The following is a 26,401-nucleotide window of genomic DNA, read 5'->3' as shown; positions in this document are numbered from 1 at the left end:
AATGTGCAAAATTTTAAAGTAGACGCTAGCCCTTAGCAAAATCTGCTTTCAATTAATCAGCCGAGGATTGTCAACTTTCAACTTGGTAGGTGAGATATTGTCGAACATGAGCGTATAGAGACGGAAATATTGTTTGCGGGAATGCAACAATGTTCAAGTGAATTGTTTCGTCCTCCAAAGTCCTAATTTTGTTGAGAATTCTCTCATTTAACAAAGCCTTCGCCACCTTTTTCACGATATTAAGTGTTCGTTTTGTGTTGTTTGGACACTTAAACTTTAAACTGCTTGGTCATATAGTAGAAATACCGGTAGGCCTACTCTATGACATCTGAATCGTGCTATTTTCCGTTCAATGTTACCAAGCGTTTGGAGGTCTCTCGCTGCATTACATCCGTAATTCTTTCTCAGATCTTTCAATAAATTCATTTGGAATGTTAGATTCAACTGTTAACATAACATAGTTACTTTTGTACAATTCCGAGAAAAATTAAGGTGTTAGACTTACATTTTTAGTGGTGGTTTCATCAGACTGGCAACTCATCACATCTGACTGCTTCTTTTTATAGGCGAGAGGAACCGCCGTAGAGGGCGTGATGAGATGGACAAAGATATTACTGTCAGAGAAACTGACAATACCACTAGGTGGCTGAAATGACCATTATGTTGAATTAAAAAATAAAGTAAAATTCTAAACAAATGTGAGCATGAAGAGTGAACATTGAACGCGTAATTTTGTTTTTATCCGGGAATGTTATATGGCAGGCTTTGATGAACAATGAACAATATGTCAACAAGACATAACGCAATACTCTGGTTTTCTTATGTTGAAACTAACTTTGGCTCAGAAATTCAAATGCGAGCATGTAAATCACTTGGTGTTACCAACTGGGATATGGTGGTGAAAATGAAACGACAAATGCAAGAAATTCAACCAACTTTATGTCTCGTACACTGCGTGATTAAATCATGTTATTAAAATACTGCAGGTTACGATAGAAGTAATATTACAGCGTATTAAAAAGTTCAATATTAACGAAAAACGCTAAAATAATGACGACATCATGATTTCATTTATTGGTGTCGGTGCGGGTTTCTTGACACCACGTGTTTTGCCTGGAAGTGCAAACAAGCATATCGATGTTTGTCTTTATTAGTATTTGGAGGTTCACTGACTCAATAAGTGGGTTTGTGTTTCAAGCAATATTAAGAAGTATTAAACCAAGCTCTACTCGTCAGCAAATGTTTGCTTATCGAAATAGATCTTTCAGATACTGACAGATGGAAATAAATGATGCTGTGTAAAACAGCGATGATTACTAATTTATCAAATCTTGGCTTTGATATTAAAGATAGATGTTGCCATCACCATAAGCTACTACAAGTTATTTATCTATTGCTGCAGTTAAATTAACTTGATACTTTTTTTGCAAAATCGTGTGAATGGCTTTTTTCTCGTTAGGCATTCTATTAATCAATCAATTCAAATATAGTAGCATTAGGATACACACTCCGCAAAGCTCCCATTTTTGTCTTCAAACTGTGACCAATGGTACACTAGTAGAAGGTAAAGCACGTATTGACTTTGACAATCCTCTTTTATTTAGTTTACAGCATCGGTCTAATTGGTCTAGCCATATAATTATTATTTCGCGCGTCCATTTTACATTGATTAAACGTAGTATCCAAATTAAATGAAAGCTTTGACATTCTAAGTCCTCAGTAGAATATAGCAAGGAAGGTGCATTACCATTTTTGCCTGAAAAAAACACTTTTCAACATTGCTTTTAGATCACACGGATTTACCAAACTGCTGCTGCACAGTGTCATCGCCCCGATATCTTCATGGCAGAAAATGCCATGGTAGGTTGAATCCACAGCCACGCATGGCCATTGTGTTCCCACCTGTTTAATAGTTTTTAAATGCATAGTGGGCTGAAGGACATCCGACTAAGGCTAATGACATTAGCCTGTGACTGACCTCTGTACGGTCAGCGAGCATACATTCGCCATTATCATCTGCTTATAGACTGCCTCTGCGATAGTCTCCTACACAGCCAGTTTGTGTCAGTCGGTCTGACACTCGTCGATCCTGTATGTTCGTGATAGCCACATATAGTATGGCCCGAGACTACCTCCACGAGGGTCTACGCTGCGCTATTTAAAATCTTGAATTTTGGTCACTTTTTCAGCTCAAGACGCACGCTAGTTTCTCAAGACGCTAGCTAACGAAGATAATATCCGTTGAACATATATGTTCAAGTGCAAGGAACCAGATCTGGTTTCTTTATACGAAATCATTTATGGGAGATATTCATCATTTTCCACCCCGGTATCCAAAGATTTATCGTCTGAATATCAATCGTGCATAACACATTTATGTGTATCGATCCCGTGTATTCATTTCAGTGTCTCTGGTTGTATAATGTAATTATTAACCGGGCGATGTCGGTGTGTGCTGAAATATAATGTGTTTGACATGGTTTCTCAAACATCCGAACCCCTTATTTTAACACCATTTACATAACAGTTTGGTTTTAAAAAGGCTGCGCCTTTGCTCATGTATTTAACGTATTTAATTTAATATATCCGTCGCCAAATGACATAATGAATCATTGGATTCATTGCCCATTCACATGTCTTCTACCTTAACCATGACGCTCAAAGAGCTCATTTCGTACAAAATGTGAAGAAATGGCCTTTCGCTTTCGCTAAAACTCGAACATCACACTGGATATGATGAAACTTAGACTAACTTAGAGTAGCAGGGGAAACCAGTATTACTACATTGTCAATGCTATAACGTGTAAACAAACCTAAAAATGACCCGTGTGTCCATAGATCGGTAACAAGAATAATTGAATCAATCCAAACATAATAAATATTATGCCGAAAGGTATACCAATGTTTTATTAAAATAAGTAACCAAATGCGGTCACGCGACCAATTGTCCTACTACTACTACTAGTATTATTATCGAAAACAGCGAAAACTTAATCTAAAAATGGTTATTATCCATGACAGTAAGGGACGCCATTTGAATAGAATAGTTACTTTCCGGCATATGAGCAGTAATTATCAAAAGAAAACTTGAAACGTTCCGAAGTAATGCACACCATTAATGTGCATAATTTTACTGAAGACGTTAGCCTTTATTTGGTTGTCAAATATGCTGATGCTAAATTTGCATCAGAAATTGAAATGCGAGAATTATTTTTGACATTTTATTGATGATTTTTGTTCCAAGACCATTTTTCCCAAACTCACGCAGTCCACCCTCGCCCATGTTCTCATTTACTTTTGTTTGGTCACGTGCAGACAGGCAGATATTATTTTCCTCACTCAAAGCATTTCTCATCATTACCTTCGTTCATCGGTTGATCATACTAGGTTCCATATCCCCCAAAACTCATTGCCCGACAGGTGCCAGGGCCTTTTCAGTCATTGGAGCTCAGCTGTGGAACATGGTCCCTCTCTCCATCCGAGAAGCTGTTTGTCTTATTGCTTTCAAAACACTCTTAAAACACACCTTTTTATGCAATTTTTCTGTTCCTTCTGTATTTTTGTTTGTTTCTATTCCAGCCTTGGCTGTACTTTGTTATGGCGCTTAGACTTTTCATAAATATCCAAATGACAGACACAACGAACATAATAAGTACTTGGTGGGGGTGAACCAAATGAGCATAGGAAAAGCGCTCTCCAATTGAAACTTTAATTCCGTTGCCAAATGCCTTCTACATTGACGCTCAACAAGCTTATTTGGTACAAAATGTTAAGAAATGGCATTTCGCTATCGCTAAACCTCGAACGTCGCAGTGAATATGATCAAGCTTGAACTAACTTACAGTAGCAAGAGAAACCGGTATTACTACATTGTCAATGCTCTAAAGTGTAAACATACCTCAAAGTGACTCATGTGTCCATAGATCGGTAACAAGAATAATTGAATCAATCCAAACATAATAAATAGTATGCCGAAAGGTACACCGATGTTTCATTAAAATAAGAAACATATCCCAAATGTTGTAAAATATATAAAAGGTAATGCATATCAGTAAAAATGCGGTCACGCGGTCAATTGTCCCACAACTATTTCGGAAACAGCTAAAACTTATTCTAAAACAGATCACATTTTAATATAAGTATGACAGTAGTAAGGGACACCTTCGAGCTTGATGCTAAATCGTTACAGAATCGGTCTTTTAAATGTGATCATGATGGAAAATATTTTTGATTGTTATATGGCAGGCTTTGATGAACAATATGTCAACAAGGCATGTCGGGAAGACATAACACGATATTCCCGTTTCATTATTTTAACAAGGTTTTCACGTTCTAACATGATTTGGTTGTCAAGTATTCCCATGTTGAAACTAACTTTGGCCCAGAAATTGAAATGCAAACATTCAAATTATGTCACTTGGTGTATACAACTGGGATATGGTGGTGAAAATGAAATGAAAAATACAAAGAAATACAACCAACTTGATATCTCGTACAAAATGTGATTTCCAGACAATGTGATTTTGTTTTCATTTGCTTTTAATAACAATATACATAGGCCTAGATCGACTGATAGGTGTAAGTTTGTGAAATATGGAAATCGTGGACAGTTTTTATTATCTTCATACATTCGAGGACACTGATGACCACGGACACACAACCCAATAAACATTTCATGTAATTATCATAATAATCATATATAATAAAGGAATGTTACTCTTATAAATTATCACACAAACATCCGAATAAAGAAAAGTGCACACTGATGAAAGTTTCGCAATTTACTTTTCTGTGTTGGTTTGCTTGGTTGGTTGGGGTTGGTTAGTTGGTTGGTTGGTTCGTTGGGTGGGTGGGCGGGTGTGTGGTTGGTTGGTTGGTAATTATTTCTTGTGTAAGGGGGGGTGGGTGGGTGTGGGTTACGTATGTTGGTATGGGTGGACGTGGGTGAGGTGGGTGCTTGTATGTGTTGATAGATTCATAGTATGACTCGTAATTAATTTACCACAAAAATAAAAACAAACATTGCACGCGTGTCCTTCGTATTGTGTTTCTCTAATGCTCATAATGTCGGAAAAGAATCAAAGATGTTATAGGAATATAACACAGCAGCTGATAGGTCTATCCCATCATGCTCTGCGGTACCATAGTAGAACTGCACATGTCATAGAAAGTGTACACAAAATCCCTCACTTCAACGTTTGATTACTCGCTTATATCAGAGGAGCTTAGACTTTGGTTTGTAAAAATATGATCTCTAAAGTTTGTGAAACTATCCATGATAGCTCTCAGTATTTAAGCAGCTCTTACTTATGTTTTGTATGTATTTGCTATGGAGCAAGCAGATAGACTACAATGCATGATGGGATACTCCCTCCAGCTGCTGTGGGAATATAATATGGTATTCTAGTAGCATTTATATTATACGACATTGCAAATGCAACAAAGGGCAATATCTCAAGAGGAACAATGCGAAGATTGTAAAACCAATAATAAAAGGAAGATAAGAGCGTAAAAACTCGATATTGAAGAAAAATAAAAAAAATAATGGAAAACTCATCATTATATTGATTGGTATCGGCGCGGGTTTCTTGACACCATGTGTTTTGCCTGGAAGGGCAAACAAGCATTGCCTATTGAAATAGATATTTCAGATACTGACAGTTGGAAATAAATGATGCTGTGTAAAACAGTGATGATTACTAATTTATCAAATCTTGGCTTTGATATTAAAGATAGATGTTGCCGTCAGCATAAGGTACTACAAATCATTTATGTACTGCTGCAGTTAAATTGACTTGATACTTTTTGCATTCTTCTTATTAATCAATCAATTTAAAAACTAGTAGTGTCAGGGGTCCACACTCCATAAAGCCCCCATGTTTGTCTTCATAACGTGGCCGATGGAACTGTACTAGTAGAAGGTAAAGCACATATTGACTTTGACAATCCTCTTTTATTTAGTTTACAGCATTGGTCTAATTGGTCTACCCATATAATTATTATTTCGCGCCTCCTTTTTACATTGATTAAACGTAGTATCCAAATTAACTGAAAGCTTTGACATTCTAAGTCCTCTGTCATGTCAGTAGAATATAGCAAGGAAGGTGCATTATCATCTTTACTTCAAGATTGCTTTTTTGAGCACTCGGTTTTACCCAACTGCTGCTGAAATATAGTTTTTTCAAACATCCAAAAACCTTATTTTAACACAATTTATAGAAACGGGATTCTTTGTGCAGTACTTTGTGCAGTAGACTTTATTGTCCAAGCGTTAGTGTTAGGAAGATGTTTGTTAAGAGTTTCAATGGTTTGTATTTGAGAGCCGCGATGTCATTATAGTATATGATTAAGGAATCATAAGTTTGATTTTGGCCGATTTAGAACTGAACTTCTAAGGTTTATTGCAAACACAATCATTGAAAATGAAGTAGGGAAGAGATCGAGCACAGGCCCACTGTGTGATAAGCTTAAAGACCTATTCATTAATCCTAACCATTGTCATTATTTAAAAAAAACGTGGAAAAGGTTAACAGCGGTCATTGGCAGTATTTGGCAAAGTTGAAGTCCCATTATTATAGATTCATGTCAAATGTCTTGTTTTGTCTTTAACCCTGACTCAATAAAATCTTATTAAATCTTACAAAGAAAACCATTGTGCAATAAGACAAATAGGACAAAAACACAATTTTCTGTAATGTTATAGGATTAAGCAAGCATTTCTATCCATTATCCTGAAAGCAAAAAGCATTAGAGCAAAATAAGTATTTGAGTGGTCGAAGTACATGCATTTTATTATTTAATCTATCATTCCATTAATTTTGTACTTCAGCATCTTATGACGATTGGCTTTGTTAAAACCCTTTTACTATTAATATAGCTAAAAAATACCGGTATTAAAACCGCGTTTAGGCGACAGCTTTGTTCTCAATCACATAAAATAGAGCTAGTGAGGTATTAGGGACTAACAGGGAATCTGATATTGAGGTTTCTCCATGAAGTTTTCTGTATATAATTCGCCATAATGACTACTGTCTTAAAAATCTGTAGAGGTTTTGCCATTATATTCATGATGATTTGTGGCAGGACCTTTTTTCCCCAAACTCACGTAGTCCACCCACGCCATCTTCTCATTTACTATTGTTTGGTCACATACAGTCAGATATTATTTTCCCAAGAAGAAATGTTTAATACATTCGATTTCAGATAAACTATTGGCCTTTATACCAAATGAAAGTTTACGGCGTATGAGCAGTAATTATTGATAGAAAACTGGATACATTCCGAAGTAATGCACACCATTAATGTGCATGATTTTACTGTACACGCTAGCCTTGATTTGGTTGTCAAATATGTTAATGCTAGATTTGCGTCAGAAATTGAAATACGAGCATTTTAATTATTTTTGGCATTTTATTGATGATTTTTGTTCCAAGACCATTTTTCCCAAACTCACGCAGTCCACCCACGCCCATGTTCTCATTTACTTTTGTTTGGTCACGTACAGACAGGCAGATATTATTTTCCTCACTCAAAGCATTTCTCATCATTACCTTCGCTCATCGGTTGATCATACTAGGTTCCATTCCCAAAAACTCATAGTTCGACAGGTGACAGGGCCTTTTCAGTCATTGGAGCTCAGCTGTGGAACATGGTCCCTCTCTCCATCCGAGAAGCTGTTTGTCTTATTGCTTTCAAAACACTGTTAAAAACACACCTTTTTATGCAATTTTCCGTTCATTCTGTATTTTTGTTTGTTTCTATTCCAGCCTTGGCTGTACTTTGTTATGGCGCTTAGACTTTTCATAAATAACCAAATGACAGACACAACAAACATAGTGAGTACATGATGGTGGTGAACCAAATGAGCATACGAAAAGCGCTCTCCAATTGAAACTTTAATTCCGTTGCCAAATGCCTTCTACCTTGACGCTCAACAAGCTAATTTGGTACAAAATGTTAAGAAATGGCATTTCGCTATCGCTAAACCTCGAACGTCGCAGTGAATATGATCAAGCTTGAAATAACTTACAGTAGCAAGAGAAACCGGTATTACTACATTGTCAATGCTCTAAAGTGTAAACATACCTAGGAATGACTCATGTGTCCATAGATCGGTAACAAGAATAATTGAATCAATCCAAACATAATAAATATTATGTCGAAAGGTACACCAATGTTTTATTAAAATAAGAAACATATCCCAAACGTTGTAAAATATATAAAAGGTATTGCATATCAGTATAAATGCGGTCACGCGGTCAATTGTCCCACAACTATTTCGGAAACAGCTAAAACTTATTCTAAAACAGATCACATTTTTAATGTAAGTATGACAGTAAGGGACACCATCGAGCTTGATTGTAAATAGTTACGACATCGATCTTTAAATGTGATCATGATAGAAAACATTTGTATCGGGGATTGTTATATGGCAGGCTTTGATGAACAAAGGCATGTTGGAAATACATAACATAATGCTCCAGTTTCATTATTTTAACAAGGTTTTCACGTTCTAACATGATTTGGTTGTCAAGTATTCCCATGTTGAAACTAACTTTCAGAAATGCGAACATTCAAATTATGTCACTTGGTGTATACAACTGGGATATGGTGGTGAAAATAAAAACTTGATGTCTCGTACAAAGTGTGATTTCTAGACAATGTTATCAATTGTATGAGCCTTGTTTGGTTACATATTAATGTGTGGGCGTGAAAGACATGTGAATATAATGTGCAATGTGCGTAATTTCAGTCTTTTGATTTTGTTTTCATTTGCTTTTTATGACAATATACATAGGCCTAGATGATAGGTGTAAGTTTGTGAAATATGGAGATCGTGGACAGTTTTTATTGTCTTCATACATTCGAGGACACTGATGACCACGGACAGACAACCCAATAAACATTTCATGTAATTATCATAATATTCATATATAATTATACATTATCACACAAACATGCGAATAAAGAAAAGTGTACACTGATGAAAGTTTCGCAATTTACTTTTCTTTGTTGGTTTGCTTGGTTGGTTGGGGTTGGCACCCATAGTGGGTAGGAGAACATGAAAACTAATATGAGATACTGTATTAGGATCACATATTAAGTATCATGTGAGAGTATACTCTTGTACTCCAGAAGAGAGGATCACATATTAAATATTTGACACCATAGAATATAAAAACTAGTAATTTGATAAGTTAAAATAAGATTTTTAACGGAATAAATCTAAATAATATGATTATGCAGTTTATTCCGTTAAATATTTACTCCCATAATTTCCCTCATTCTTCAGGCCCTGCCCTCTATCGGGTGCTAATTTAAAGTTTAAGCTTGATTGCTATTGTTTCTTTGTAAGCCTGCGGCGCAACCTTGAACAATATTGTCCTTTAGATAACGCCCCGTAGCCACCCCCAGCCAGCCCCATACCTCATTTCAATTTTTAACATACCCATATCCTGCGTTTTATATTCCATAGTGTCGCACATTTAATATGTGATCCTGTCTTCTGGAGTACAAGAGTATACTCTCACATGATACTTAATATGTGATCCTAATACAGTATCTCATATTAGTTTTCATGTTCTCCTACCCACTATGGGTGGGGTTGGTTAGGTGGTTGGTTGGGTGGGTGGGTGGGTGGTTGGGCGTGTGGGTGGTTGGTTGGTTGGTAATTATTTCTTGTGTAAGGGGGTACGTGGGTGGGGTGTGGGTTACGTATGTTGGTGTGGGTAGACGTGGGTGAGGTGGGTGCTTGTATGTGTAGATAAATTCATAGTATGACTCGTAATAATTTACCACAAAATGAAAAACAAACATTGCACGTGTGTCCTTCGTATCGTGTTTGTTTGTTGTTGTGTGTTTTGGGGTGACACCGTATTAACAATAGCTTTAAACCCTAATTCTCATAATGTTGGAAAAGAATCAAAGATGTTATGGTAATATAATATGATATTATAGTAGCATTTACATTATAAGATATTGCAGTTGCAAAAAAGGAAGATAAGAGCGTAAAAACCTCAATATTGGAGAAAAATATCAAAAATAATGGAAAACTCATCATTATATTGATTGGTATCGGTACGGGTTTCTTGACACCACGTGTTTTGCCTGGAAGGGCAAACAAGTATATCGATGTTTGTCTTTATTAGTATTTGGAGGTTCACTGACTCAATAAGTAGGTTTGTGTTTCAAGCAATATTAAGAAGTATTGAAACCAAGCTTTACTCGTCAGCAACTGTTTGCCTATTGAAATAGATCTTTCAGATACTGACAGTTGGAGATAAGTGATGCGATGATTACTAATTTATCAAATCTTGGCTTTGATATTAAAGATAGATGTTGCCATCAGCATAAGATACTACAATTACCTACTGCTGCAGTTAAATGAACTTGATACTTTCTGAAGAAATTATAAAGAACCATGGTTTTTTCTCTCTTTGCCATTCTTTATTAATCAACCAATTCAAAAATAGTAATATTCGGGATCCACACTCCGTAAAAACATGGCCGATGTAACCATGGTAACTGTACGAGTAGAAGCACATATTGACGTTGACAGTCCCGTTTTACTCAGTTTACAGCGTTGGTCTAATTGGTCTAGCCACATAATTATTATTTTGTGCCCGCCTTTTACATTGATTAAATGTACCTAAATTAACTGAATGTTTGGAAAGCCAATACAGTTTGAGGAAACCGCTCGAATTAAGCAAGTAAGTAAGCAAATTAACAGAAAGCTTTGACATTTTAAGGCCTCAATATACATGTAGTAGCATATAGAAAGGAAGGTATATTATCATCTTTGCCCGAAAGAATATTGCAATTTAATATGTTTGACAGAGTCGCCATTTACAGGATTTTTTGGACATAATAGGCGCCTTTGATGATGTTTATAAAAGTGGCGTACCGTGGCCGCTCCTATCCCGGGGGGCTGAAGAATATCACATTTTGCCGCCCCTTCCTCAACAGCCCGAAAAGGTTGATCCAATATTTTTTCGGTGGTTTGAAAAAGTGAAGAGCAAAAAAAAATTTACTAATTCTTTTTGCCGCCCTTCATTTTGCCGCCCCTTCTTCTTCCGCCGCCCCTTCGTTTTTGCCGCCCCTACTTTGACCCCAGGGGGGTGCGCACCCAAAGCCCCCCCCCCAAAAAAATGCGCATGCATAACGTATTGGTTGTTTTTGTCCTCTTTTGACCACATTCAACAAGAGGATCAGATTTTGAGGAAGTAGGAATGATTTTGCGGAAGTAGGAAAAGGCCAGAGCACGGGCCCACTTGGTGTTTTGCCTATGGTAATTCCATTTGCTTGGTATTCCATTATTAGTAAAAATGTCAAAAACAAGAGACTAAAAAATACAACAAATTATAACTCTAATTATGATGCCTTTCTATTCATTAAACCAAAAGCATTAGAGCAACATTAGTAATTAAGTGGACGAGGAGCATACATAGTTTAATCTTTCATTCCATTAATTTTGTACTTCAACATCCTATGACAGGCTTTGTTAAATCCCTTTTATGACTAATATAGCTCTGAGGCACCGTCTTGGAAACTGGGTTTAGGTGACAACTTTGTTAATCATAATCAGAGTGAAATGTAGGTGGTATGAAAGGGAATCGGGTTTTTAGGTGTCTGCGTGAGAAAGAATGTTTGGAACGTTACCACAGCGTCTTCAAAAATTTCTAAAAAAAAAGAAAGAAAAAACAACAACTAGACATTCATTTTGTTTAAAAGGTGAGCATTGACATCTTTTTGAAACTTGTATTTCAGTTAAACGGATTTTATTTTTTCCGGCAAACTATTTCAGTTTTTGACAGCATTAAAATAAAAAGAACCAGAACTAAAAGACTTGATCCTAGGAACTTGAAAACTAAAGTCCCGCCCCTTATGCTATATTGATGCACCCTTGACAGGCTGATAAAATCCTCATTTATATAGTCAGGACAGGTATTGTAAAATATATTAAAAACACTTTAGTACACCGAGGTTCTTCATATTAAGCGCTATTATTATAACAATAAAAAACAATGTTATTCACAACTCAGCAGTGTAATTAACTCCATCAGTATTCCGGTCGTTGCTTCGTCCTGTTCTCTTACCGTTACATGCCATAACGTATCAACAATAATGCATTTACCATACCATGGTATTTGGCAATCGTAGGTTTGTATAGCTAGCAAAGGTAGCATTTATGGAAAAGATATTGGTTTCTTTTAAAATGCTATAAATGGTATTTTGAAGTTAAAATAAAACAGAATGTTTAATCACAACTCAGCAGGGGAAATTAAACTAAATTAGTATTCCAGTGGATGTGCCCGGTAGGTTGGGATGTGTGTAAAAAGGGGAAAACGCACTGCTATCATAGGTAGTTTTCATCATGGGCTACATGGAAAAAGGTCATCAGACTTTAAACAGGGTCCAATTTCAAACTTGCTAAAATTGTGTTATGAACCATACCAATGTATCATACAGATTAAGAAAATGTATAGTTTGGATAAGATCAACTGAGAGCGGAAGAGCACCAAGCCGGACACAGAAACTAAAGGCATGGTAGTTATCCCTTATGTAGAAACTGCAGAGGATATTCCGAAACCATAGGATTTCTGTCGCCATGAAGCCACACAACATGCTGAAAAAATTACTTGTACAAGTCGATACCATCAAGACCAGTGGAGTAGTGTACGATATTGAGTGCAAAGGATGTGACAAGTCCTACATTGGCGAGACGGGCGCCTGTTTGGAGTGAGACTCAAAGAACATCAGAAAGACGCTGAAAAAGTCGCTGATAGGAAATACACCAGAAAGAATAAAACTGTGTCAACAACCGAACTTAACATATCAGCTATAACCGACCACATTGCAATAGAAAACCATATCATAAACTGGGAAGAGCCTAAACTACTCGAGAAAGATAGGAACCAGCAAACAAGACTTATCAGAGAAGCAATTTGGATCAGAAGGCGGGGGGGGGGGGGATAATTTTTCCAGCTAGATAGAAAAATGTAAAGGGACATCTTGCAATTATTTATTATCCATGATATGTAAATAAATTGGGTAGATTTAAAAGCGGCTCCGTCGCCTTGACGTAACCTTTTAATCCCCACTACATAAGTAAACACTTTCTAATGCAGTGTCTAGACCATGAGATTGACATTGTATCTTCCCAAAATGCGATTGATTACGTCAGCGACATAGCATCATCAATTTGAAACAAATTGTTTTAACACTTTGACTTGAAACAACTTGGTTTCGCAGATCGTAATATAAGTGTCTAATTGTGTGTATGAGGTTCTTTGTATTTGATTATGAAAGCTAGTCTTTTATAAACACATTTGCCCCATGAAGATCATACAATTTTGCCAGGTTTTTAAAGTTTTTTATGTAATTGTCTGATGTCAAAACATCATAGTTTGAAGGCCCTGGTCAATGAAGACAACGAATGTCTACATGTCGTGGTCTAATTTTCACGAACAGTGGTGTCGGCGTGGGGGTGTGCGTACATGATAAAAACGCCTATCCATTGATATAAACCATGGATGTTAATTACACCACTTATTCTTCACATTGACAGCACTCGGTATATCCTTCCTGTAAGAGAATACCAAACAAATCCCAACTCTAATCCTAACCCTAACCCTAATCCTAACCCTAAATCCTAACCCTCACCCTAACCCTAACATCTCACATAGATTTAAATATGACTGTAATCCAATTATTACGTAAAACATGTGGCTTCTGTTTTCAGAAAATTGTGGTCAGCTTTTTTAGTAATAACTCTTGACTATTAATTTGTAAACAATAGAGGAACCGCATTAAACATAGCTTAAAACGCCCCTCATATTGACAGGAAATGTGAATAACAAAAGTGCATTTCATATGATTTGCAATGCATTCTGGTAACACATTCGTATTTTGATCGCTCCTGCAGTTTATGAGGTGGACTGAGGTGTTGAATGCTCAATTTAATTTATTTGTAATCTGACTCTAGGCTATATAGTCACTAGTGAGACTGTTTGCAAATAAATATTATCTAACCGTCATTTGATCTGCGCCAGTTGTGATCCGCGAGGCGCGTAACAGGGTTAAAAGGCAATTAAGATGATGACAAAACAATAATGGACGGCATTATTGCGTCATTTATTTAACTTGCTTCATATTGTCAAATGTTGTTGCTGTGTTTTATTTGTTGTTTTAAAATAACCATGATAACAGCAAGTTGTAAAATACCATAAAGAAACCCAATATATCATGGCCATATTTAGACCAGCCAATGTTTGATAAAGGACATCTTTGACATTTATAATTATGTAAGGCCAAAAAATTATTTGCTCGCCCTCTACTGACCGACCCAAAATTGGTCAAAATCATCGTTCTTGGTCCTGTAGCGGTATCGGTGGCCGAAGAGGTACCGAATGTGCTTTTTATCGTACCCTAAACATTTGTACGGTTCATTCGTTTATAATAACATTATGGAACTGTTAATTATTATGCTCGATACAATTTATTATTTCTCCAGGGAGTGATGTTAAGAGTCATCGGTACCTAACCGGGCACCGATAGTTCTATAGGACCAAATTGGATGTGGTGCCTTACCTTTTCCTTGAATAAATTCACTAGGTCTGTGATTTATCTATACCATCAATAATTTCATCACATCAAGGCCCGTCAAAACTTACGTTTCTGGACGTTTCATCAACCATTGGTTGACTTCATCATGTTGCTGTCTTGAAGTGCTGTGTGATATTGAGAGCAGCGTCATTCCCGGTGTCAAAGTTCTTGTGCAACACAGGGTTTTATAGATGGGAAAGGTGGTAGGCCCTCTCATCTCTATTTAGGAGATTGCCACTGTTCTTCCGGATCCAGATTGCTTCTTTGATCGATCTTGGTTTGCTGTTTGTTTCCTTATCTATGATGTTGGCCCTCTCAGTTTATTATGTACATAATTGTCCCTAGCAAAGTGGTTTGAAATAGCTGACCTGGTTTGGTCAGTTGGCACAGTAGGTTTAAAAAAAACCAGAATCATAAGTTACTGACATGTATCATGCATCTAAGTGGAAACTGTATACAATTATTGTTAAATGACCATTGATAAAAGCAATATTCACCCGATATAAAAAAGGCGCGCATCTGTAATGAACACAGGCCCCTACAACACTGGCAAACACGTTAACATGCACATTAGTATGTTTGCATTTCGACTGAAAAAACATTGAGAAAGGAGGCCCAGAGTAAGGAAAGTTAGCATTAGTGGCTTAATTGACGATAACGCTTTTCTTTTATATTAGCCATTTTTATCGCATCTACTTGCTTGAATGTGTGTGTTTGGATATAGAGGGGTGCGTTAGGTGGTTGCCAGCAAACGAGGTCACACACTCGTTTTTCACATTTAAACCGTGGATTACTCTGCAATGGGGTACTGTCCTCGGTTCAAGGAGGTCTGAAAACTACCGCTTGTCTTATGTATTTGTGACATACGTCCTCTATCATCGTACGTGAGATACAATGTCCGTGATCGCAATGTTAAATTCCATGCACATAAAAAGTACACAAACAATGGCGGAAAACGTCCTCAGTATACTCCTAACGGCATCCACGTTTGGAGGCGATTACACATCGGGGTGTGAAGGTATGGGGTTAATGTATGGTAGGGTCTAGGCGGGGGCCTGGGTGTTGCGTGTATGTGTCTGTTTCTGGGTAGATAAAGCGTAGTTCTTCTGTCCAAACAATTTGTTTGGACAGAGTTTTACTTACATCATGGCGTGGTAACTATCTAAAGTTTGTAAAGCACTGCATTTTTGTACGATTCCAAACATCGCTGAACTATAAACCTTTAAAACCACTATTGGCAATTTACTTACTTAACTTTTTATAATTTAACCTTGAAAGAACCCCGTGAAGCCATTGCTTACGGCACCTATGTTTTGCTGCTAGTGTAGTGGTCTTACAAAACTCTTATGTTTGCTAGCTATATCATGTAGCATGTTATCACCAATATAAAGTTTCAAAATATGGTTCAAATCAGATTAAATAACATGGGCTAGACTGGCTCGTCAAGGGAAAAAACTACATCTGTACGTAACAATTGTCAGCGTTGCTATCGCCGTGATATTTGAAACTCATGAATCTGCTCGGGTTTTTTCTTGTTTATTTTTTCGATTGTTGAAAAGGGATACTTACTGACAATTTTTTTTGTGTTGGTTATAATAGAAACATTGTTAAATTAAATCAAATCGTATTGCCTGTACATGCCACAACCTTTACAAGACATAGCAGTATCTGTTTAAAGTTAAAGTTCAATGTCTGGTGGTTTTACTCCACGATGCAGTGATAGAAACGATATCTTGATCATGTAAAATAGCCAAATAAAGCTTCAAAGAAACGGTTAGTTTAATATTCATGACACGAATGGGTACTAATTATATTTAAATAATTTGGGACAACCTCTATTGATTTGATATTAATGGGTGAGTTCAATATACTCAAATGATTAGGTTAAAATCATTCTACAACTAGCAATGTATGCGTCTTACATCATAACCTTATTATCTATACCCATGGATCCAATATTTGATTCCCCGCAAGCTTCGTGAAAATAGCTTATAGCTGTTTTAAAAGTAAACTATTCTTGTTATTACGGGGGTATAGTGGTGCAGTTAGACCAGATTGACAAAGATCGGATGAGATATAAAACGCCATGCGAGAATAGACAGGTATTTTCACTGCATTACTCAGGGGGTCGCGCACTCTCTTCTACGCACATGAATTTGAATGCAACGAATATATAAAATGCGACACTTGAATGAGGACAATAATTATACAATCCTCGGCGAGGCACTAGCCTTTTTGTATTTGAATGTGCAAATATCATCTAGCTGTACACGCTACTCGTCTATAAACAACCTCGGAGTGATTCACAAACATTGCACACAAGCAGAATACAAAATAAACAAACCAAAAACAATATCACACAAGTTACGGGGAGGTTTGCAAACGAGAAGATGCAAGGCAGCAATAAATGTAGGATATTTCTCATTAAGGGATTATGGAAACTTTCGGGCCTCATAACTGCTAAATTGAGAATGGCAAAGACTTGATCAGTTCATCTGTGAGGTCAAATATTGCCCTAAATGCTCATTTTTGGACAAAAATCCTAAAAACGGTTTTATTTTTTAAAAGTAGATAAAAATATATAGATATTTCCTAGATATTTTATCTCTTATTGTTTGGACAGATGTCGTGGTAACAATTAAAAGTTTGTAAAGCACTGGACTTTTGTACGATTCTCAACATCACTGAACTATAAACCTTTAAAACCACTATTGGCAGTTTCCCAGCAAACACAAAACGTTTTCGACATCATTCGCAAAAGGTTATAAAAGGTTGTCAGAAAACGTATAAATGTCGGGTTATATAAAGGGTATATTAAGAGTATAAAACGTTTTCATAACCTTAAAAACATTTTTTGATAATCTACTGCTCAGCAAACAAAAATGTTTTACAGAAAACGTTTATATGTCGGGTTATATAAAGGGTATAAAAACGTTTTAATAACATTCCAAAAACATTCTTGAAAACTTGATACAAAACATTCTAAACAGAATGTTATTTTGGGGTTGAAAACATATTTTGCGAAAAATGTTTGCCCAAAATATTTTCAATAACGTTTTAAAACGTTTTCACGACCTTTATATAACCCGACATTTAAATGTTATTAAAAGGTTTTGAAAAAACATTTTAAAACATGTCTGTGTTTGCTGGGTTCAAACATTTTAACCTAATGTTATTTAAGTATTGACACAATATTTGGCAAAAATGTTTGCAAAAATAGTTTACAATAACATTTTATGAAAACATTTAAAAATATTGTTGTAGTGTGTTTTCATACAAAACGTTTTAAAACGTTATCATGACCTTTATATAACCCGACATTTTAATGTTAAAAAACGTTTTTACCTAAACCAAAAGCCAAAATATAACTTATTTAAAACGTTTTGAAAACGTGTTTGTGTTTGCTGGGTTACTTAACTTTTTATAATTTAACCTTGAAAGAACCCCGTCACGGCCCTGCAAGGTGCTAACTCTTCAAAGTGTTCATAGTTCTGGTCGCTAGGGTTCAAATCCCCGTACATGCATGGAATCCTACGTAATATGTATCATGTTCGCTTCCATCTAGCGATCAATAACCTGAATAACCATTGTGTAATTCAATTCAATGCACAAGCTCATACACATGTGGTTCTTTGATGTCAATCGCATACAATATAACCCGTGATCAATAATGAACGTTGGTCAAAAGACGAGCTTACTGAAGTGAAAAATTATGTACATGCAGATTCATCATTTATGCATATTGCCTTGAAAATCATAAAAAGCAACTGCTTGATCAACCCAAATGATTTTATTAGCGTTATTTCTAAACCAAATTTCAAAACCACAAAGTGTTTTACGTGACTTTTGACCCAGAAATGTATGAATTTGATGAGAAATTGTGATGAAAAATAATATTTTATTCAGATTCAGAAAGAGAAAATCTCATTACACACGTTAATTACATCACAATCCAAACATAGATGGGTAAGTTCATGGAGAATGTTACAAACTGTTGTATCTTTTGCCATATTGTTTTTCTATAGGGAATAATGTTTTATCGTTAAAATCGGACATGAAAACAAATTATAAGAATTGTGACCTAACACTTATGAAGGCTGTATCTTGAGAAAGCGCATGGTCTAATGCTAGAATCTTGGCAAAGACACTCTGGTGAAATAAAGACAAATATATGTGATTGATTTTGTGTGACTTTTGAGCGTTAAATGTTTCAAAATTTAAAAATGAACAAAATGCGAGTAACTATGATGTCATCAACATGACAATAATATTCATGATAAATAATTATTGCTCCCTAAAAAAGAAATGGTTAACAAATGGTTTGAATACATCGCACGACCTTATAGTAACTGTATCTAGAAATTTGTGCAAGTTACTTGTCAATTTTCGTCAGAAACGAGCTTTTTCTACGGTCACTGCCCAGCTCATTAGCGCGATATGGGACCTGGGATATTCTTTACCTCGAGTTTACTGCCCTCTGTTGACGATATGACTTCGAACTCTTATCAAGGAGATCTACGAAGTGCAGGGCCGTGCCGTGAAGCCATTGCTTACGGCACCCATGTTTTGCTGCTAGTGTAGTGGTCTTACAAAACTCTTATGCTTGCTAGCTATATCATGTAGGGAATGGTTAGTTGGCGAGTTATGTGGCGGTGAGTTAAGGGCGAGTTACTGTTAGACCATTGGGCGAGTTACTGTTAGACCAATGGGCGAGTTACTGTACTGTTAGACCAATGGGCGAGTTACTGTTAGACCATTGGGCGAGTTACTGTTAGACCATTGGGCGAGTTACTGTTAGACCATTGGGCGAGTTACTTTTAGACCAATGGGCGAGTTACTGTTAGACCATTGGGCGAGTTATGGTTAGACCATTTGGCGAATTTAATTTGTAATTTAAATTTACAAATTTAAATTTACAAATGGGAACATTTTTTTTGAAGTTGAATTTCTACTTTTTGCATGATTGTAATACTCAATGGTGTACAGCATGTGAACTTTAGACTAGCCTGGAAGAGCTTTAATTACAGTAAAAGTTAAGATTTTGTATAATAAAACCGGAGATCTCCGGTTCACTGATCGAGTGGTGGCTAAACACATTGCATGCATTAATGAGTCATTCAATCAGTGACGTATAAACTGTGTGCATATCGCTATTAGTCTTACGTCTTGTTTGTTCGTCCTAGCTGTGTGAAACTACACCAATATTCATGATAATAAGATGATCGGCGAGCTAACACACACATTGTCTAGGCGCTGGAATGAAATAGCAATTTTCCTCGTTTTTGCCTCACTTGTTTGGCTTAAAATTAAAAGAGGACAATGTGATCAGTGAAAACTAACATTTTAAAAATAGGAATCTATTCTTTATGCAAATCACACATTATGGCTTTAAAGGAACTGACCAAGATCCAAATTTCCAACCTTTACTTTTTTTCCACACTTGCAAACTCAACAACATCTTTGACCAACTCATCATGCCCTCTATGGCGACTGCTGATATAATTGAAGACCAAATTAAAAAGACTAGTTTGCGTCGGACGTCATGGTAAAGGCGCGACTTGATCGGTTGCTGATCTGCGCAGTACAGCATTTTGGTCCAGTTGAGAGGACGTCATATGAAAACTAGTCTCTTTTTTTTGGTCTTCAATAATAAAAACAAGCAGAAAACAAGGATGGGCTGCCAATCTGAAGAAGCTACCAGTACGGTAGTGAAATGGCACTAAATTCGAGTACATATCATCTTTTACTTCCTTTTCCTTAGAACTAGATACAAAGAAAACCAATATACAGTCTTTAATGAATATTCCAAAGATCTGATGTTATTGATTCCCATGATCTGTGCCATGAAAACACAAGAAACTATTTGGGTTTATTGAATCTCACCCCCCCTTGCACACACATGACACACCCCCACCCCCATACACAAAACAACTTACTTTTTGTTTTTTTGATAGAGTTCTGATGCTTAGTTTAGTCATATAATCAGAATGCCCCCAAAATAATCATGCCATTTCTTGTCTTCGTTCAGTAATCATTCCCACCAAATTTCATGAACATACAACGATCTATGACGATTTGACCTTGGGTGGTCCCAAAATGACCGTCACATTTTGTGTCTCGCTTCAGTGTTCGTTCCCACCAAAATTCATAAACCTGTGACAATCTATAGTGATTTGACCGCAGATGACCCTGAATGACCCCAAAATTACCTTAACCCAACTCCCATGCTCTACCCTACCCACCACACCTTAACCCACCCCAAGCTACAGTATAACTGCTTTCCACCCTGTTCCTACACTACACCACCACCATCTTAGCATATAATTATCCACCCAATGGTCTAACCGTAACTCGCCAATTGGCCTAACAGTAACTCGCCCAATGGTCTAACAGTAACTCGCCCATTGGTCTAGCAGTAACTCGCCCAATGGCCTAACAGTAACTCGCCCAATGGTCTAACAGTAACTCGCCCAATGGTCTAACAGTACATTAACTCGCCTAACGGTCCAACAGTAACTCGCCCAATGGTCTAACAGTAACTCGCCCAATGGTCTAACAGTAACTCGCCCATAACTTACCGTCACTTAACTCGCCATTTATCCATCCCCTATCATGTAGCATGCTATCACCAATAAAAAGTTGCAAAATGCGGTTCTAATCAGATTAAATAACATGGGCTAGACTGGCTCGTTCAGGGCTCATCGACTTCCCAAGTTTGAATGTGCTCGGTTTTTTTCCTTGTTTATTTTTCCGATTGTTGAAAAAGTGATATTTACTGACATTTAAAATGAATTTTTTTGTGTTGGTTATAATAGAAACATTGTTAAATCAAATAAAAACGTATTACCTGCACGTGCCATAACCTTTCAAAGACATCTGTTTAAAGCTACAGTTCAATATCTTATCATTGTACTCCACGATGCAGTGCTAGAAACGATATCTTGGGCATGTAAAATAGCCAAATAAAGCTTCAAAGGAACGGTTAGTTTCATATTCATGACACGAATGGGTAGGCCTACTAATTATATCCAAATATTTGGAGACAACCTCTATTGATCTAAAATTAATGGGTGAATTCAACATACTCAAATGAAGCTTTTAAATTATTCTACAACTAGCAATGTATGCGTCTTACATCATAACCTTATTATCTATACCCATGGATCCAATATTTGATTCCCCGGAAGCTTCGTGAAAGTAGCTTGTAGATGTTTTAAAAGTAAGCTATTCTTGTTATTACGGGGGTATAGTGGTGCAGTTAGACCAGATTGGCAAAAATCAGATGAGATATAAAACGCCATACAAGAATAGATATCATTTTCACTGCATTACTCAGGGGGTCGCACACTCTTCTACGCACATGCATTTGAATGCAACGAATAAATTACGACATTGGAATAAGGACAATAATCCTATCCTCGGCGAGGTATTAGCCTTTTGGCATTTGTATGTGCAAACATTATCTAGCTGTACACGTTACTCGTCTATAAACAAGCTCGGAGTGATTCACAAACATTACACACGGAGAATACAAATAAGACAAACCAAAACAATATCACACAACCTCTGATCACACAAGTTACAGGAACTTTACAAATGTTTAAGTTGCGCGGATTGTGTTCATATAATGTGCAGAGTGCACTAATATAAACGCTAATAAAACCGCGTATGAAGGGTACTAATAATTGAGCACTGCATAATGTGCGACCTTATAACCTAAACACTGAACTTTCTTAACTTTAAAAGAAAGGGTAAAATGATATATTACATGTGAAAACTTAAGATTCAAGCCATATTCAAGACTATCCATTCTGAATAATTTGTGCATGCTGCAACAAATGTCATTGGAAGCAGCTTGTGACCGATTGTTCCGTAGCCGATCGATGTTTCGGCTGAGACATAAGAATCAATAAATTAATCTTCGGGTATTTACGTTTAACGCATTTTCTATTTATTTCTTATTACAGAAAACTACGATTTCATCTTCATGAACGTCATTGAAAATATTCCTGTCGGTATATTACCGTATGAATTACATTGACTGGGCGTATACCTGTAAGTATATAACTTCTTTCCATAAATCAGCTCCATTCAAATCCAGGCGGGGTATTGATCTCATAATTCTCTGTATTCACTGGTACCAAAATCTACTACTAGTCAAACGAAAGAAGTATCATGCTCTCAACATGGTCACCCAAGACGAACTCATCTCCGCCAGTCCCCACTTTGTTTACAAAAGGGTAGTCTTAAAATTGCGATGAAATGTTAACATAGGAATCGGAAGCATTCTTATACAATGATATGCAATAAGAAACCTTGAAACAACCCATTGCTTAGAATAAGATTGGTGGTTATTCTGAAACTACACTAATTCCAAATATTCGCTGTTCAAAATAATTGCACACGTGATAGTTTTACCAACATGGCCATAGCTATTATTCATCTTCGGAATAATGGAGCAAAAGACAAAACAATTATCCTATGTGAATGTCGCCTATTGTGATTGTGGTCAACACTGTTCTGAAATTGCGAAAAATCGTTTTTAATTATTGTTTTGTGTATTTAAAAACCTTATAAAAACAGGCATTTCCCTCTCCCTATCTTTTCACGAATGCATTGTATATACTATTGCAAATATGACCCCCCCCCCACCCCCTACCCCCAAACAAAAACAAACTAGAAACGTGAATAAGTCTAGATTGGCTAAGAATATTACAATTAGAGAATAAACGATACATTTTTGTTTTTACTATCCTCTACCGTGTGATACACGAATAGGTCCAATATTTTGAGTAGTGGATGCCGTTAAATATTATTTTGATAACTAAACATTGTTTTATTTAACAAAAATTAAGTTTGAACATTATTAATTTAGACTTGAACACTACTTGTTTATTTCGCTTACCGGGAGCGCTTTCGAGGAACTTCCGCGTCATCAACCGACGTTGTTAGCTCTGACATGTCTGATGTTTTCTTGGAAACGGCTAGAGACCAACCTGATCAGGTGACATCACACTTGATGACGTCACCGAAGTTGGAAGTTTCCCGCCCCTGGTGCCGCTGGGTTTGATCAGGTTGTCCCACACAGGATCTAGTTCCAATCCTGTGTCTCGGTTTAATGAAGGTCCCTGCTGCTTGATCTGGATAGCTTCCAGGACCCTCCTGGGAAATTCTTTTGTTTCTTTCTCCAGTACTTTTACGTTGTCCCAATCTATTTGGTGCGTGTTCTTGCTCGCTTTTACATGTTCTTGTACAGCCGATTTAGAGCCAGCCGCTTTCGACTTATGTTCTGCAAGTCGCTTTTCTACCTTCCTGCCCGACTAATCAGGTTGGTCTCTAGCCGTTTCCAAGAAAACATCTGAGCTAACAACATCGGCTGATGACGACGAAGTTCCTCGAAAGCGCTCCCGGTAAGCGAAATAAACAAGTAGTGTTGAATTCTAAATTAATAATTTTCATTGTTATTACCACTACGTATGAATCTGCAATTCTATATATAAATTAAGTTATCTTCATGAAAACTCCCCTTTTTGTGAATTGAACGAAACTCGTTTACGCTTTTAGTCGCGCGTACTGCGATCTCGTTCGCATTTTATTATAGAAACGCGATTGCTGCCATCTAACGTGTGATAGACGGCATGCAGAAACCAATGAAATTCAGCGCTAACAAGCTAAACCATAGCCACTAACTAAGAATTCCAAATTGATGAAATGTTTCACAGAAGACCTTTAAATGAATTTCAGAATCCTTTTGCGCTATTATGTTAAATTCCCAGCCTGTAATTCCAGGCAAGTAATCATAACAGTGTGAATTATGATTTGATAATCTTACTTGCTTGCACAATATAAATTAGAAGTGGGAATAAAAAGCAATATATTAGGTAGTTTGGTATTTTAGGATAGGAAAATAAGAATTAGGATATCATGATTTGTTCAAAAATATATTTATATGCCTCGAGTGCTTTCTAGGTTATTACATTAAGTTGCGCAGCCATGGCCGTGTATTTTTTTAACTGCCTGAAACTTTCCTACAGTTTGATATTTTGTGCTCAATTTGGGAATGATACTGAATATATTGCACTCGTTAAGACTCGTAATTTAAACAAGCGCTACAAGAATGAATGAAAACTAATCTTGTAAACATGTACGGAAGCACCTTCTATTGTCAGTGTATTAGCACAATGTATGGGTTTCGCACTTTAATTAAACTGTCCGTATCTTACTCGAGTTTAATAGTAAGTTGGCCTAAAACATGTTAATGTGACAAGACCTGTTTGTGTAAGCTCACTCTTTAGAATATATTGTTATAGAATTTTTATCAACAAAGAGAATTTAAAAAGCAATTGACCCGCGAAGTTTCTTTTTGTCTTAAATTTGTTTAAAAATCCATTGGTAAAATATGTTTCAATAGGGTACGAAAACGTGTGTGTGAACATTCACATACCGTGGAAATAAAGGTTATCCGTCGAACGTGGTAATAAGAGAGCAAATTAAAAGCCGTTTTTAAGCCCTTTTTAAGCTAATACGAGGTAATTCCTCAGGTAATTCCCGAGGTAATTGAAGTTTTTTGGTACAGTGACCCAGATGTAAATAGACCCAGTTCTACTAAATTAAGTTGGGAGGTATCCGTCCGCAAAGCACAATCTTTAGTTATTGGATGACTCTGCATGGTATCGGTATTTGGAGCCAATTGTTGTTATCTTTGTGAAAATGATAACAAGTGAAAGTAAACATGGCAGGCTGGTTTAGAAGGAATATAAATACCGTCTTTTGAGGTAGGCTGGGATATTTTTGAGTCAGCTTTCCTTTGTATGTGCACAAGAAGCTAAAAGATTACTAAAACGATCACAAGATCAAATACAACCAAACCTATGAATACCGGCGTATGGGAGTAAGAATGTCAACAATGCAACATTGTTTTGCGCACCGTTGTGCTTTCGGAATGATATTTCAATATCCAAAATGTTTAAATAACTGCTTCTCTTGTGGACTGTTTACAAATAATAATGTTAACATAACATGAATAATGATGAACCAATATTTACTTTTGGATTTATTATGTCATTTTTAGCTGAAGTTGGACTGGAAAACCTGTGTTATTGCGGTTTGAAAATTATGTGATCCCCTATTTCGGTCTGAAAAATTATATGCCCCCCACGCACACATATAGATCCAAAACAAAAGGTCAAGAAATGTATCTTTTATTAGGAATTGATACGAGCTGTAATGACAAAATCACCGTTTCCCAGTTATCACACGAATGCACAATAATAACACACATATACACGTATTATGTACAAGTAATACATTGTGTCAATACGGTTTTATTGGCACGGTAAATGCCGTGCTTGGATTGATATTCTTTATTACAGCATACGTATGGGCACGGTGTACCCCGTTGTCAAAATACCACGTGCTTTAGTAAAGTAATAACGCCCTCTGTTGGTCATAATTCACTTTAGTGCGTATATTCAACGTAGTGAAGAAATAATATTTGAGGTAATATGCGACCCCATAGAATATAAAAAGCAGAATATTTGTATGTTAAAAATCAAAATGATGTATGGGGCTGGGTGGGGGGTGGCAAAACTCAAAAACAATATTGTTCAAGGTTGTGCCGCAGGCTTATAAAGAATCAATGTTGCTCCAAAACAATAGCAAACAAGCTTAAACTATAAATTAGCCCCCGAAAGAGGGCAGGGCATGAAGAATGAGGGAAATTATGGAGTAAAGAGTAACAAATGCAAAAGTATGAAATGTATGACGAGCTTTCCGTAAATATAACAGAATTTTCGTT

The 26,401-nt window shown here is 36.5% G+C and overlaps 1 protein-coding gene across 1 annotated transcript in view; it reads left to right on the top strand.

Moving 5' to 3' along the window:
* LOC140164383 (uncharacterized) overlaps positions 1-26,401 on the top strand; it is a 169,469-nt gene that overhangs the window by 56,698 nt on the left and 86,370 nt on the right. The window contains exon 3 of the mRNA XM_072187658.1: positions 22,572-22,659. The gene's annotated coding sequence lies outside the window, so the exon portion shown is untranslated. The remainder of the gene's footprint in view (positions 1-22,571; positions 22,660-26,401) is intronic.

This window comes from Amphiura filiformis, chromosome 11, assembly GCF_039555335.1.
Source record: "Amphiura filiformis chromosome 11, Afil_fr2py, whole genome shotgun sequence".
NCBI classification, from domain to species: Eukaryota; Metazoa; Echinodermata; class Ophiuroidea; order Amphilepidida; family Amphiuridae; genus Amphiura; species Amphiura filiformis.
This window is presented reverse-complemented; position numbering and strand designations above follow the sequence as displayed.